Consider the following 15,287-nt stretch of genomic DNA (forward strand, 5'->3'; position numbering starts at 1 on the left):
AAAATTGGCAAATCCCACAATTCGTTGGACTTCTTCAACGTTTTTTTCACGTTGGCCACTGAGTGATAGCTTGAATCTTGCTAGAGTCCATTTGCAATCCTTGAGTAGAAATTATATAGCCCAAGAACTGGATCTCTGTTTGATGAAACTCACATTTCTCCAGCTTAATATAAAGATGGTGGGATTTTAGATGCTCTAGTACGGTTTTCACATGATTCTGATGCTCTTCTACAGAATTAGAAAAGAATAGTATATCATCCAGATAAATGACTACAAATGTATCAAGCAAGTCTCTGAAAATGTCATTACCGAAATGGTGAAACATTGCAGGAGAACTGCACAGTCCAATCGACATGACTAAGTACTCAAAGTGTCCATAACGTGATCTGAATGCCGTTTTCCATTCATCACCTGGTCTAACCTAGTTGTATGCCCCTCAAAGATCCAGTTTTGTGAACAACTTTGCATGACGAACTCTGTCCAGCAATTTAGGGATCAAAGGCAGAGGGTAATGATTCTTTACAGTAATTTTACTCAATTCTCTGTAATCAACGCAAGGCCTTAAGGAACCATCTTTCTTTTTGACAAAAAATATAGGCGCATCTGCTGGTGATGAAGATGGACGAAAAAACCCTTTAGCTACATTTTCATCGATGTATTCCATGAGTGTTTTTAATTCCTGCTCTGTCAGTGGGTAAACGCTTCCAAAGGGTATTGCTGCTCCAGGCAATAGATCAATTGGACAATCATACGGCCGATGAGGGAGTTGGTCTGCATTTTTTTTATCACCTACATCAGCAAATTTCATATACACAAATGGTGAAAACTGTTGGTACCCCTCGTTTAATGAAAGAAAAACCCACAATGGTCACAGAAATAACTTGAATCTGACACAAGTAATAATAAATTAAAAATCTATGAAAATTAACAAATGAAAGTCAGACATTGCTTTTCAACCCTGCTTCCACAGAATTTAAAAAAAAATAAACTCATGAAATAGGCCTGGACAGAAATGATGGTACTCTTAACTTACTATTTTGTTGAACAACCTTTTGACTTCTGCACCTCTCGACGGGTATTTTAGCCCACTCTTCATTAGCAAACTGCTCCAGTTGTCTTGTGTTTGAAGGTTGCCTTTTTCAGACGGCATGTTTCAGCTCTTTCTAAAGATGCTCAATAGGATTTAAGTCAGGGCTCATAGAAGGCCACTTCAGAATAGTCCTGTTTTTAGCTGTGTGTTTTGGGTAATTATCCTATTGCAAGACCCATGACCTGCGACTGAGACCAAGATTTCTGACACTGGGTAGCACATTTCTCTCTAGAATCCCTTGATCGTCTTGAGATTTCATTGTACCCTGCACAGATTCAAGACACCCTGTGCCAGATGCAGCAAAGCAGCGCCAGAACATAACAGAGTCTTTTCTTGATATGCTCCATTGTTCCGTCTGTGAACATAGAGCTGATGTACCTTGCCAAAAACTTTCATTTTTGTCTCATCTGTCCATAGGCCATTCTCTCAGAAGCTTTGGGTCTTGTCAACATGTACACTGTGTTCCAAATTATTATGCAAATAATATTTTCTCAGATTTTCCCAAATTACCTATATGAATTGCAGTCATTGTAATTTTCCAGTCAAATAACTATTAGAGTACAATTGAAAGGTTTTTGTACAAACTGCCTATGATAACAGTATATTTTTAAAAAATAAAACACTCAAACTGCACTCAAAATGCATGTTCCAATTTATTATGCACAGCAGAGTTTTCAACCTTTTCATTTTAATAAATAACAAAAAAATGGTCATTTTTGAAATTATAAGCATTAGCAGGTTATTACAAACTGAAATCAAACTGTTTTCAACTCAAAACTTTATTCTAGGTGATGTAACATTTGCACATAGGACCCCTTGTTTGAAAGGAGCTTCTGAACTCTCTCATTCATTGAATTTGTCAGGTTTTGGATGGTTTCTGCTTCAATTGTTTTGCATGAGGACAGAATACCCTCCCAGAGCTGTTGCTTAGATGTGAACTGCCTCCCGCCATCATAGACACTCCTTTTGATGATGCTCCAGAGGTTCTGAATGGGGTTGAGGTCAGGGGAGCATGGGTGCCACATCATAAGTTTGTCCCCTTTTATGCCCATAGCAGCCAGAGATGCAGATGTGTTATGTGCAGCATGAGACGGGGCATTATCATGCATGAATACTGATCTTGCTGCGGAATGCACGGTTCTTCTTCTTGAACCATGGCAGTAAGTGCTGTTTGAGAAACTCAACATACATTATGGAGTTCATCTTTACCCCTTCAGGGATCCTAAAAGGGCCGACAATCTCTCTCCCCATGATTCCAGCCCAAAACATTACTCCACCTCCTCCTTGTTGGCGCCGTAGCCGTGTTTGCATGGGGTGTCCATCAACCAGCCATCCTCCACTCCATCCATCTGGACCATCGAGATCATTTCATGCATGATAATGCCCCGTCTCATGCTGCACATAACACATCTGCATCTCTGGCTGCTGTGGGCATAAAAGGGGACAAACTTATGGTGTGGCCCCCACGCTCCCCTGACCTCAACCCCATTGAGAACCTCTGGAGCATCATCAAAAGGAGTGTCTATGATGGCGGGAGGCAGTTCACATCTAAGCAACAGCTCTGGGAGGGTATTCTGTCCTCATGCAAAACAATTGAAGCAGAAACCATCCAAAACCTGACAAATTCAATGAATGAGAGAGTTCAGAAGCTCCTTTCGAACAAGGGGTCCTATGTGCAAATGTAACATCACCTAGAATAAAGTTTTGAGTTGAAAACAGTTTGATTTCAGTTTGTAATAACCTGCTAATGCTTATAATTTCAAAAATGACCATTTTTTTGCTCTTTATTAAAATGAAAAGGTTGAAAACTCTGCTGTGCATAATAATTTGGAACATGCATTTTGAGTGCAGTTTGAGTGTTTTATTTTTTTAAAAATATACTGTTATCATAGGCAGTTTGTACAAAAACCTTTCAATTGTACTCTAATAGTTATTTGACTGGAAAATTACAATGACTGCAATTTATATAGGTAATTTGGGAAAATCTGAGAAAATATTATTTGCATAATAATTTGGAACACAGTGTAGTTTGGCAAATTCCAGTCTGGCTTTTTTATGATTTTTTTTCAACAATGGTGTTCTCCTTGGTCGTCTCCCATGAAGTCCACTTTGGATCAAACAACGACAGATGGTGCAATCTGACACTGATGTTCCTTGAGCTTGAAGTTCACCTTTAATCTCTTTAGAAGTTATCCTGAGCTCTTTTGTTACCATTCGCATTATCCATCTTTTTGATTTGTCATCAATTTTCCTCCTGCGGCCACGTCCAGGGAGGCTGGCTACAGTCCCATGGATCTTAAATTTCTGAATAATACGTGAACTGTAGTCACAGGAACATCAAGCTGCTTGGAGATGGTTTTATAACCTTTACCTTTAACATGCTTGTCTATAATTTTCTTTCTAATCTCCTGAGACAACTCTTTCCTTTTCTTCCTCTGGTCCATGTTGAGTGTGGTTCACACCATGGCACCAAACAGCACAGTGAGTATCTGTAGCCCTATACACAGGCCTACTGACTGATTACAAGATTGTAGACACCTGTGATGCTAATTAGTGGACACAACTTGATTAAACATGTCCCTTTGGTCACATTATTTTCAGGAGTACCATCATTTCTGTCCAGGCCTATTTCATGAGTTTAATTTTTTTTAAAATTCCATGGAAGCCTGGTTGAACTTGATTCAACTTCAGATATGTGAGGACAATTTATCTCAAAGTCTCTGGGACTGGTGATTGAAGCAGGTGGATAACGATTATTGTTGTGGGACCAGTTTGAATCCCACTTTTCCAATCTTCTCTCTGATAATCGATTGTCTATACGAATACAAAGGTGAATGAAGTCATCAAAATTTGTGGGAGCATCGGCTCGGGCTAGTTCATCGAGTCCGCTGGAGAGTCCGTTCTTAAAAAAAGATAATTTTGCAATATTATTTCATTCGGTATCAATCTCTCACCGTCTGAATTTTGTGGCGTACTTCGCAACAGAGCGTTTACCCTGACGTAGCGCCAGTGTAGCTAAAGCTGTTGCACAACGATTAGGGTCATCAAACACCTGGCTCATGGCTGCTAGGAAAGCCTCCAGATCATTGAGTCGATCATCATGAGTTTCAATAAGGGGGCTGGCCCAAGACAAAGCTTTATGTGTCAGTAGCATAATGATACACAATACTTTTGATCTGTCATTATGGAAGTGAGCAGGGTGTGCACCAAAGTACAATCTGCACTGGTTGATGAATCCACAAAATTTGTCATCGTCTCCACCAAACCTGAAAGTGTAAGGGTGGGTGCAGGGGCAGGAGCAATATGTTAATTTTGTAGCTCAAGGATCTGTTCAGACTGCATCTTATTGCTTAGATCTTGCACAATATTCTGTGGATCCTTTGTAGCTTGTCCAAAAATGTGAACGTTATGAGTAGTCTGATTTTCAAATGCCGTGTACAGTATTTTGTTTTTAGTGTTTGCATATCTGCATAGATTTTCATTAGCAAACAGTTCATCTTAGTTACACGTGTCGCGCCCCCGGGGGCCTTACTGTTTGGGGACAGTATATATATCACGGTGGCTGGCCCAGGGCGGACAGTGCACAAAAGGGGTAGCGATTACTAATAAAGTTCAGAGAAATTTGTGACGCCACCTGTGGTGTCTGGTGATGGTCACCAGTGCTGCAGCAGTCCTCTGAGGCAGGTGACAAGGCAGCTAAAGATGGTACAGCTCCCCACAGGTGGAGCGGGCCTCAGGGCAGTGTAGATAGATAGATGGTGGGTGCGCTGGGCGTTGTTGTGCAGGTAGAGAACGCAGGAGTAACGGACAGAGACAGGGGGTTTTGCTTTGTTACCTTTACTGGTACAGCTGGTAGATACGGTCCAGGGTACTCTAGGTGGGGGGCGCACTTTTGGACTTCTCCCCAGGAAGCGGGTATAAGGCCTCCTGATCCGTGTCTGCCTCTGTGTAAGCTCCTGGCCAGCCTGCAACTGTGCCTAGCTTATGTGTCTTGCTTTTTCTACTCCACCTGTTGCTCTCAAGTAGGACCTCTGGTTGGTAACCACTTTCCCTGGACGTCGGGGCCTTCATGGTTCCTGGTCCTGTATGTGTCTAGCTTCAGGTTTGCCAGGGACCTGTAGTCCTCCTGTGATTCCGGTTATCTCTACTGGGTGTAAAGGGTCCCTGTAGGCTCGGACCCGGTGTCCGGTATATATACTGGGGTGAGCCTGGTATGCTCCTCTGCTCCCTTTTTGTCACTCTTTCCTTCCTCTCGCCTTCGGCCACGCTCGGGGCCCTCACTAGGCTTCAATGCTGCTGGAGGCCTAGCTTGCCTCACACAGCAGCCTGCGTGCTCCTCTCTGAACACTAACTGGAACTGATCTCTAGACTAAACTAACTGAAGACTGAGCTGCCTGGCTCCACCTCCCCTATATATGTCCCTAGTGGGCTCCCTCTGCTGGTATGAGGTGGAAGGTGGAGGTGTTTGCATATAGTGAGGGCCTCTTGTGGAGAAATCCGTCCATGCACCCTTCTGGGTTCTGTGGCACCATGCGCAGCAGGGCGCCACACACGCATCTCCAATTTTCCTCCCTTGGTGGCATCCATGATGAAGGCCTGAGTATCCTGTTACGATACTGGTGTAGTACTGCTGGAAACCAGTGGCCAAAGGAGCAAAAGCAGGAACAGCAAGTGGTAGTAGAAGTTCTTGAAGTTAGTAAGGAGTTGTAGGAAACAATCCATAGATGAATTAGAACAGTCTGGATAAGAATTTTCAGGAGATGAAGACTGTAGGTAAGCTAACAGCTAGACACAATACTCAAGCAATGAGTGAGGGATCCATGCGGTTTTAAGTAGGCCCAAACAGGAAACAAGATGGATTCCGTAGATTCAGAATCCGCCATCTTGGAAAAGGGCAATTGTAGAACACAACAGCAGCCTCCAGTGGTAAGGAGTGAAACCTCAGCACAATTATTAAAGTGAACAATAGCGGCCACTAGTGGTCAAACTGTAGAAGGCAATAGAATTCCTGACAATAGATGTTTAAAAACTTATGAAATGCTTATAATTGTACGTCAGTAACCATAAAAAAAAACACTGCATCTGCCAGCACACAAAGAAAAAGGAGACAAAAACACAACTTAACCCCTTTCCAACCCTTGCCGTATTAGTACGCACATTTGCGTACCCCCGGTTCAGTGAGGGCTGCTGCGCTGAGCCCTCACTGAACCGAGCACATGTCAGCTGATTCTTACAGTTGACATGTGCCCGCAACAGCCGTGGGTGGAATCGCGATCCACCCGCGGCTGTTAACATGTTAAATGCAGCTGTCAATCTCCGACAGCGGCATTTAACGCGCACTTCCGGGTTGCGCGTCATAAGCCCCACCCATCGGCGACCCCGTCACGTGATCGCGGGTCACCGATGGGTGAGCATGACAACCCAGGGTCCGCAGCAGACGCCTGTGGTTGTCATGATCTCGTCGCTATGAGCGCCACCTAGTGGTCGGCGCTCATAGCACAGGACCATTTCTGCTATATGCAGGGGATCTGCTGATCCCCTGTATGTAGCAGAGACGATCAGACAACTGCTGCTTCTAGTCTTCTATGGAGACTATTGAAGCATGCAGTAAGTGAAAAAAAAATGTTTTTAAAAATATAAAAAAAATAAAAAAAATCTAAAAGTTTAAATCACCCCCCTTTCGCCCCATTCAAAATAAAATATATATATAAAAAAAAACCCACATACACATATTTGGTATCGCCGCGTTCAGAATCGCCCCATCTATCAATATAAAAAAAGAATTAATCCGATCGGTAAACGGTGTAACGAGAAAAAATTCTAAACGCCAGAATTACGTTTTTTGGTCGCCGCAAAATTGCAATAAAATGCAATAACGGGCGATCAAAACATCAGATCTACCCCAAAATGTTATCAATAAAAACGTCAGCCTGGCACGCAAAAAATAAGCCCTCACTCAGCCCCGGATCACGAAAAATGGAGACGCTACAGGTCTCGGAAAATGGCGCTATTCTTTTACCAAATTTTGGAATTTTTTTTCACCACTTAAATATAAAATAACCTATACATGTTTGGTGTCTACGAACTCGTAATGACCTGGAGAATAAGAATGGCAGGACAGTTTTAGCATTCAGTGAACGTGGTAAAAAAATAAATAAAAAACAACTGTGGTATTGCACTTTTTTTGCAATTTTACCGCACTTGGAATTTTTTTCCCGTTTTCCCGTACACGATATGGTAAAACTAGTAATGGCGTTGAAAAGTACAACTTGTCCCGCAAAAAATAAGCCCTCACATGGCCATATTGACCAAAAATTAAAGACGCTATGGCTCTGGGAACAAGGGGAGCAAAAAACGAAAAAGCAAAAACAACAAAACCCAAGGTAGCGAAAGGGTTAAAAAAAGGCAAATGTTGCATTTATGTCATAGTTTATGAAGGGAGCACTCCCTGGACTTTAAGCGCATGTGAACTCAAAATTTTTTTCCAGGCTGGAGAAACTGACAATGTTTTCTTGAGCAAATCAATTCAGTAAACATCCACATTTTTTTTCCTAAAGTGTCTTTTTGCACGTTTTTCAGGCGTTTAATGAAGTGATTTGTAAACATTTTTATTGGCATTTTGGTAAGTTTTTTGGGACGCCTTTGAATTTTTTTTAGCGTTTTTTATGGCGATTTGTGGGCGGATTTTTACTTCCTAAGCAATAAGTAAAAAGCAAGCTATTTTTTTAAGGTGAAAATTCTCAGGTGTCTTCCAGGTGTTTTTTTTTTTTTTAACTTCCTATTGATCTCTGTTGTAAAGTCCTCCAGCGGGAAAAACCTGAAGAATGTTCAGCTCACTTCTTTTAACTGCTTAGTATTTTAGGAAACCTTAAGCAATTAAAAGACGCTCAAATGTCTGAACATGTGAACAGCAAGTCTTTTTCTACATAGAAATGAGTAGAAAGATCCTTTTGAGCATTTTCTGTACGCTTTTTCAGGCGGCTTTTTGGAGCAGGACCCACTCTACACATGCTTGAAAAAAAAAACGTGTGAACATAATCCTGGAGCAATGATGATTTTCACACACAGCAAATACAAAGGGCGGCCAAATCAAAAAGTGGGGGAGCCTTACCTCATGAATACACTGGACTCATAAATAAGTGTACACTTTATTCTTTGATCAACACGAGATTCTAAACTTGTCATTTTAGCTAATAGAAGAGGAAACAGTCCCCATATTACACATCTATTACATAGGACGGTATAGCCTGATGGCAGATCTGATTTACTACAAAATAACAAGCAGTGTCTAATAAAAGCAAAATGACTACGAATGCAAGTATTAGGCCACGTTCACACGCTCAGTATTTGGTCAGGTATATCCAACCTGTTCCTGCACGGTCAGACACAGCCATTACACAGTACACAGCAGGGGCACATTTATAAGATTATCTCAGCACAGGAACATTTTTTTAAACATATCCAATTGTGGAAGTCATTATTATTCCAAGATCTGTTGATTAAAATATACTTTTGTTTGTGGCACAACCCCTCTAAGGCCAGTCTCACACATCTGGGTTTCACAGTCCGAGTTACACAGCCTGCACCTAATGTATATGAGGCTGTAAGGCGACCAGTGGACGGTCTGTGCAACGCTCACCATACTGGATCTGCGAAATAAGGATGTGTGAAATCGGCCTAAAGCAGAGATGTATCTAACATGTGAAATGTAACTGCACAATAAATGCTTTTCACTGCCTGCAGATTTATTTATCTGTAACATGGGAGAAGAATTCATACTCAGAAAATCAGTCCCTTTAAGAGAGACATACAATGGTCAGTGAGTATGGGAGTATGACTATACCTTCAGGGGTTTGTTTTACACCTGAAAATCAAATGATAAAAATCACTGGAGACATAATAATATTCCTACACCTGGGATCATGTTTTCTAGTTCTAATATGAACAGCAGCTCCACTTTAATGAGTGTCAGAGGTAGTGAAAGAAATCAGTGTAAGTACAACTTGTCCCCCACATAAAGAGAACGTTCTGGAAAGTCCAGATGCAACAAAATGTTTCACCACCAACCGGCAGCAAAATTTGCATTTATTACAGGTGAATTTTACTGCACATTGTGCTGTGGATTTCACCACTACACAGTGATGAGATCAAATCCCTAGTGAAAATCCACTCATTTTCCATCACAGAATGAGCACATTAAGCAATTTAGCAAACACTTGTGCTACTGTACACATGGGTTACAAAACCCCATCCACATATTGTATTTGTTTTACAGTGGGTATGGAAAGTATTCAGACCCCTTTAAATTGTTTACTCTTTGTTTCATTGCAGCTGTAGTATCGGCGTCTCTGCCCCCTGACAGGCAGAGACGCCATCCCTCTTACCGCTGCGCTCCCCGCCCGGCGTCCTCCGGCGCTCCTGCTTCTGCCGGCGCGCAGCCTCCCGGGCACTGTGCTTAGGGCGCGTGCGCTCCCTCCCTCTTAAAGAGGCAGCGCGCGCCGTCCTACGGAGTCCCCGGCCAATGGCCGGAGGACCTCTCATATAAAAGGCACCTCCTCCAAAATGGAGGTGCCCGTGCAAGGTTGTAGCTTTGTGTGTGATACTCTGCTTCAGCCCTCAGGTCCCGCTGCTAGCCTGACTACCAGTCCAGCCCGCCAGCCTGACTACAAGTCCAGTCGGCCAGCTTGTCTACTCTCCAGCCCGACAGTCTGTCTACAGTCCAGTCCGCCAGTCTGTCTATGGGCCCTGCCCGCCTGCTTACCTGGAAGCACCTGCCCGTTACCTGCCGTGCCTGTCAGCCCGCTTACCTGGAAGCACCTGCCCATTACCTGCTGTGCCTGCCAGCCCGCTTACCTGGAAACACCTGCCTGTTACCTGCCAGCCCGCTTACCTGGAAGCACCTGCCTGTTACCTGCCAGCCCGCTTACCTAGAAGCACCTGCCTGTTACCTGCCGTGCCTACCAGCCAGTCTACCTGGAGGCTCCTGCCCGTTACCTGCCGTGCCTGCCAGCCAGCTTACCTAGAAGCACCTGCCTGTTACCTGCCGTGCCTACCAGCCAGTCTACCTGGTGGCTCCTGCTTGTTACCTGCCGTGTCTGCCAGTCCGTCTGCCCGGATCACCCGTCAGCCTGCCAGCCGTGCTCATCTGCTGTACCGGTCAGTCCCTGCCTTCTGACCCGTGGGAGTCACCTGCTCTCATACAAGGTCGGTCCCAGAGTAGCACCTGGTCCCTCTGCTCGGTCCTTCCCTGGTCACGGAGTCGATTGAGCCGCTGTGTGACCTTGGTCGGTCGGAGTTGATACCTAGTTACGCCCCTCTGGTCCCTCCTTGAACCGCAGCACAGAGGTTCCACCACCCGATTCCGTAACAGCAGCCATTTGGTAAATTCTAAAAAGTTCTTTTTTTTCTCATTAAAGTACACTCTGCACCCCATCTTGATTGAAAAAAAACAAGAAATGTAGAACTTTTTGCAAATTTATTATAAAAGAAAAACTGAAATATCACATGGTCATAAGTATTCAGACCCTTTGCTCAGACACTCATATTTAAGTCACATGCTGTCCATTTCCTTGTGATCCTCCTTGAGATGGTTCTATTCCTTCATTGGAGTCCAGCTGTGTTTAATTAAACTGATAGGACTTGATTTGGAAAGGTACACACCTGTCTATATAAGACCTCACAGCTCACAGTGCATGTCAGACCAAATGAGAATCATGAGCTCAAAGGAACTGCCCAAGGAGCTCAGAGACAGAATTGTGGCAAGGCACAGATCTGGCCAAGGTTACAAAATTCTGCTGCATTTTCATGACATGGGAATATCCTCTTAAGGGAATTTTCACATGCTGAGTGTTTTCTACAGGTTTTGTTGTAGAAAATTCTGCAAGTGTCCCATGTCCCTGAAACATTCCCATTCAGATGACAGAATCGATTTTAAGAAATTTCTGCAATGAAATCTGCATGGTGGGAATTTGTCCTAAGGTTAAGTTCCCATGATGGGTTTTTGACAATGCGGATTTTCGCTGTGCAAAAAAAGCAGCGGAAATCTGCAACATGTCAATCACTCTTGCGGGTACGCTGAGAATAATGTGTAGAATTTTCCCATAGACTTGCATTAGATGCACATATGCATTTTTAGTGCATTTCCATAGCGGAAACGCACTAAAAACACAAGTAATCCTCACATGACTGTATCAATAAAGTTTTGTCAAAGCCAAATACCAGAAAGTATCAAAAACAAAGCAGCTTTATTTATAACATGACACCAACAAGAGAAACAAAAACGGCAGCATCAAATACGTGATATAGACACATGTAAAATAAAGTAAGTAACCTAATCTACCCAATAGGTGAGAAATGCTGCAAAAAATTTGCAACATCTAAAACTCACCAAATATTCATCGTGTGAACGTAGCCTAAAAGGTATGTTCACGCTCAGTTTTTTCACAATTTTTTTTACCAGAAGCTCTCCAAAAAAACATTTAAAGTTAACCCCTTCAGCACCGGGCCATTTTCCATTTTTGCGTTTTAGTTTTTTGCTCCTCTTGTTCTCAGAGCCATAACTTTTTTAACTTTCCATCAATATGGCCGTGTGAGGGCTTGTTTTTTTGCGGGACGAGTTGTACTTTTGAACGACACCATTGGTTTTACCATATCGTGTACTGGAAAATGGGAAAAAATTCCAAGTGAGGTGAAATTGCAAGAAGAGTGAAATTCCACACTTGGTTTTTAGTTTTTTTTTTTTTTTTATGTTCACTAAATGCTAAAACTGACCTGCCATTATGATTCTCCAGGTCATTACGAGTTCACAGATACCAAATATGTATAGGTTCCTTTTTATTGAAGTGGTGAAAAAAAATCCAAAGTTTGTTAGAAAAAAAAAAGAGGCATAATTTTCCGAGACCCGTAGTCTCCATTTTTCGGGATCTGGGGCCGGGTGAGGGCTTACTTTTTGTGTGCCAAGCCGATGTTTTTATTCAAACAATTTTGGTGTACATATGATGTTTTAATCGCCCGTTATTGCATTTTATTGCAATGTAGCAGTGTCCAAAAACAATTAATTTTGTTGTTTTGATTTTTTTTTTCATTACGCCGTTCACAGAGTGGATTAATTCTTTTTTTTATATTGATAGTTGGGCGATTCCAATGTATATTTGATTTTTTTATTGTTTTATTTTGAATGGGGCGAAAGGGGGGTGATTTATACTTTTATATTTTTTAAAAACATTTTTTTACTTTTTGCATGCTTCAATAGTCTCCATGTGAGACTTGAAGCTGCAATTATCTGATTTCCTGTGCTGCACACACGCAATCATTAGAACGCCTGTGTATTGCAGAAATGCTGACTTGCTATGAGCGCCAACCGCTGGGTGGTACTCATAGCAATCTGGCAATGACAACCGCAGGAGTCTCCTGCAGACCCCGGGTCATGCCAACCCATTGGCGACCCACGATCATGGGACTGGGTCACCGATGGGCTGGGCCAATGATGCGCATCCGGTTTGCGTGGGTTAAATGCCGCTGTCAGAGATTGACAGAGGCATTTAACTAATTAATAGCTGCAGGTGGATCGCATTCCACCCGCGGCTGTTAGGGGCACATGGTAGCTGCATAGATCAGCTGTCATGTGCCTGGGAAGGTGCAGGCTCAGCGGCAGAGCCCGCACCAAAGGGAGGGAGCCGACGTGTGTTGTACTATTACGACAGACATCGGAAAGGAGTTAAAAAATACGAGTTTTGATTGGAGAGTTGAGCTATGTGCACACGTAGGAGGATATGAACAGTTTCTGCTCCAAAAACATCTTACAAAAAAAACTCCGCATGAACATTGCCCAATGGTTGTCGTCAGAGTGTCCCATACTCTTCCTTGCTTGGCCCCAGTTACCCCACTGGTAGGCTGTGTGTCCACTATGCGTTTTTTAAGCGTTTCCGCAGCGGCAATTCCGCCGCAGAAACGCTTAAAAAACGCTTGGTAGAAGGCCTGCCATGTTCCCCAATGATAATCCGCATGTGCTGTGCACATGCTGCGGAAATTTCCGCTGCAGGTTATCATTGCGGAAAAATACGCAGCACTACGAATTATTTTGCGGAAGCGCTGCGTTTTCGCTGCCATTGACTTGCATTGGAACACATGGAATCCACATCACTGCATCTGTACATGTGGAATCCATGCGTTTCAATGTGCGGATGGTACCCGGGTTTGGAGAAGAGGAGACTCTCCTCCGGACCCGGGTACCATAGAACCTGTAAAAAAACGAATAAAATAACAAAATAAATATTATACTTACCTTCTGATAGCCCCCGGTGTCCTTGTCTCGGCTTGCCGGCAGCTCGCGGTAGATTAAAGGACCTGCGCTAACGTCATTTAGTCATGTGACGGGTCACACGACCGTTGACGTCGGCAGGTCCTTAAATCTACTGGGAGCTGCCAGCAAGCAGAGACAAGGACACCGGGGCTCATCAGAAGGTAAGTATTTATTTATTTATTAACATTCTTTACGGTCACACTATATAAATCCATGCCGGTTGCATGGATTTATATAGTGTGACCAAGTTGACAAGCACTTTCCAAGTGATGCTAAAATCGCTTGGAAAGCGCATGACAACCCGCATGTGGAAATACATGTGAAGAACGCTTCACATCCGCATGTCCCTGGCAGGAAAAATGCATGTACAATCCGCATGTACAATCCGCATGTACAATCCACATGTACAATCCGCATGTACAATCCACATGCGTTTTTTCTGCCAGAGAGATGCAGAAACGCTCAGGAAAAAATCCAGAGCATTTCTGCATCATGGGCACATAGCCGTATAGTCAGCTATGCAGCAGGGAGCCGGCTGTTAATCAGCATGACATTGGCAGTCACTGCACGTTGACAGAACACAGTAGAAGAGAACACACTGTTCTGTGGATGTGACTTCAGCAGAAGACACATAATTGCCAGCAGGATCGGTCTGAGCTAGCAGAGATCGGCGCCGGGCACAACAGGCAGGCAACTAACTGCCTGTAAGTTCTTAGGCCTATAAGAAAAAAAATAAAATAGTTCCAAATAACCATTTTAATATTTTAGCAGCCTTTTCTTGGCACAAACAGTAAAGTATAAACGTTAGCAATTTTGCTTGTGGTTTATTTTTTTGCCATTTTTTAGTTATGTTTTTATTTTTACAAGTCAGTGAATGCATAGTTCATGTGATTCCATAACTCTTTCAAGAATCACAATGTGCAATATCAAACAAAAAGACAAATAATCACGTAGGTTTTTAAAAGGAGGGAAAAAAAGAAAACAATAAAGGGTTTATGGAATAAAAATTGCAAACTTAATGAAAAAATGCAGTGTATATATTGCACTATATTTTCTTACTGTGGCTGCAGCAAAAAACTGACACTTTAAAGTGAATAGAGGTTCCTGCAATATCCAGAATAAAGTCCCCCATCCCCTCTCCTTGCTGGTGCTTCTAGCCTCCTCTGTCCTCACTATCTACTTCCCCAATCTTAGCACAATGCAGGATGCTCTGATCCTGTACAATAAATTATTAACGTTATACAGCTATTTGCATACAGGGCTGTCGATTACCAGTGTAGAACAAAACAAATATGGCCACAAAAAGTTTTTTAGACTTACTTGAATCCTTGCAAATCCTTCATGGGATAAAGTTTATTAGGGATGCTGATCAGCGTCAGACTGGCAGCTCCTGTGCCTTGTGTGCCTACACCTGCACTCGGCTGGTAACCTGCCACCTGAGGGGCATTCCCCGGGCCCAATCATACTGCAGCGACGAGACAGACGGGCAGGGCTGGTCAAGCCCCAGTTCACATGATTGGCAGTCGCCAAGGATCAGGTTGCAGTGACGTGCCTTTAAATGTCCTAGTCGCTATGGTGATCTGTAGACGCTGGTTCTACCTCGCTCTGCAAGCTGTGCTGCAGCGGACGAGGCGAGGAGGATCCAGACCATACAGTAGCCTAGAAACAGAAGTGCAATGATGCGAGTGCAAGATGGGGAAGCATCGTTAGCTGTCAGCTCACTGTACTGAATGAAATCATGTTATACAGTAAAAAATCCACAACTACATGCTCCCTCCTAATTTACTTACAACTCCTGTGTTACTGAGTAACAGCGTAGCAGGGAGAGACGTAAGACATATAGGATTCAGACTGCTCCAGGGCCAAGGTCGTGGCTGGAATCATGCAATACCTTTA

At 43.2% G+C, this 15,287-nt stretch overlaps 1 protein-coding gene across 1 annotated transcript in view; it reads right to left on the reverse strand.

The window, feature by feature from the left end:
• The window catches only part of PLS1 (plastin 1), a 202,112-nt gene extending 187,256 nt beyond the window's left edge, over positions 1-14,856 (reverse strand). The window contains exon 1 of the mRNA XM_073674681.1: positions 14,712-14,856. The gene's annotated coding sequence lies outside the window, so the exon portion shown is untranslated. The remainder of the gene's footprint in view (positions 1-14,711) is intronic.
• Between the last annotated feature and the right edge of the window lie 431 nt (positions 14,857-15,287).

The sequence above is a fragment of the Phyllobates terribilis genome, unplaced genomic scaffold, assembly GCF_046119375.1.
Source record: "Phyllobates terribilis strain yellow unplaced genomic scaffold, ASM4611937v1 Scaffold_3__8_contigs__length_932513732, whole genome shotgun sequence".
NCBI lineage: Eukaryota > Metazoa > Chordata > Amphibia > Anura > Dendrobatidae > Phyllobates > Phyllobates terribilis.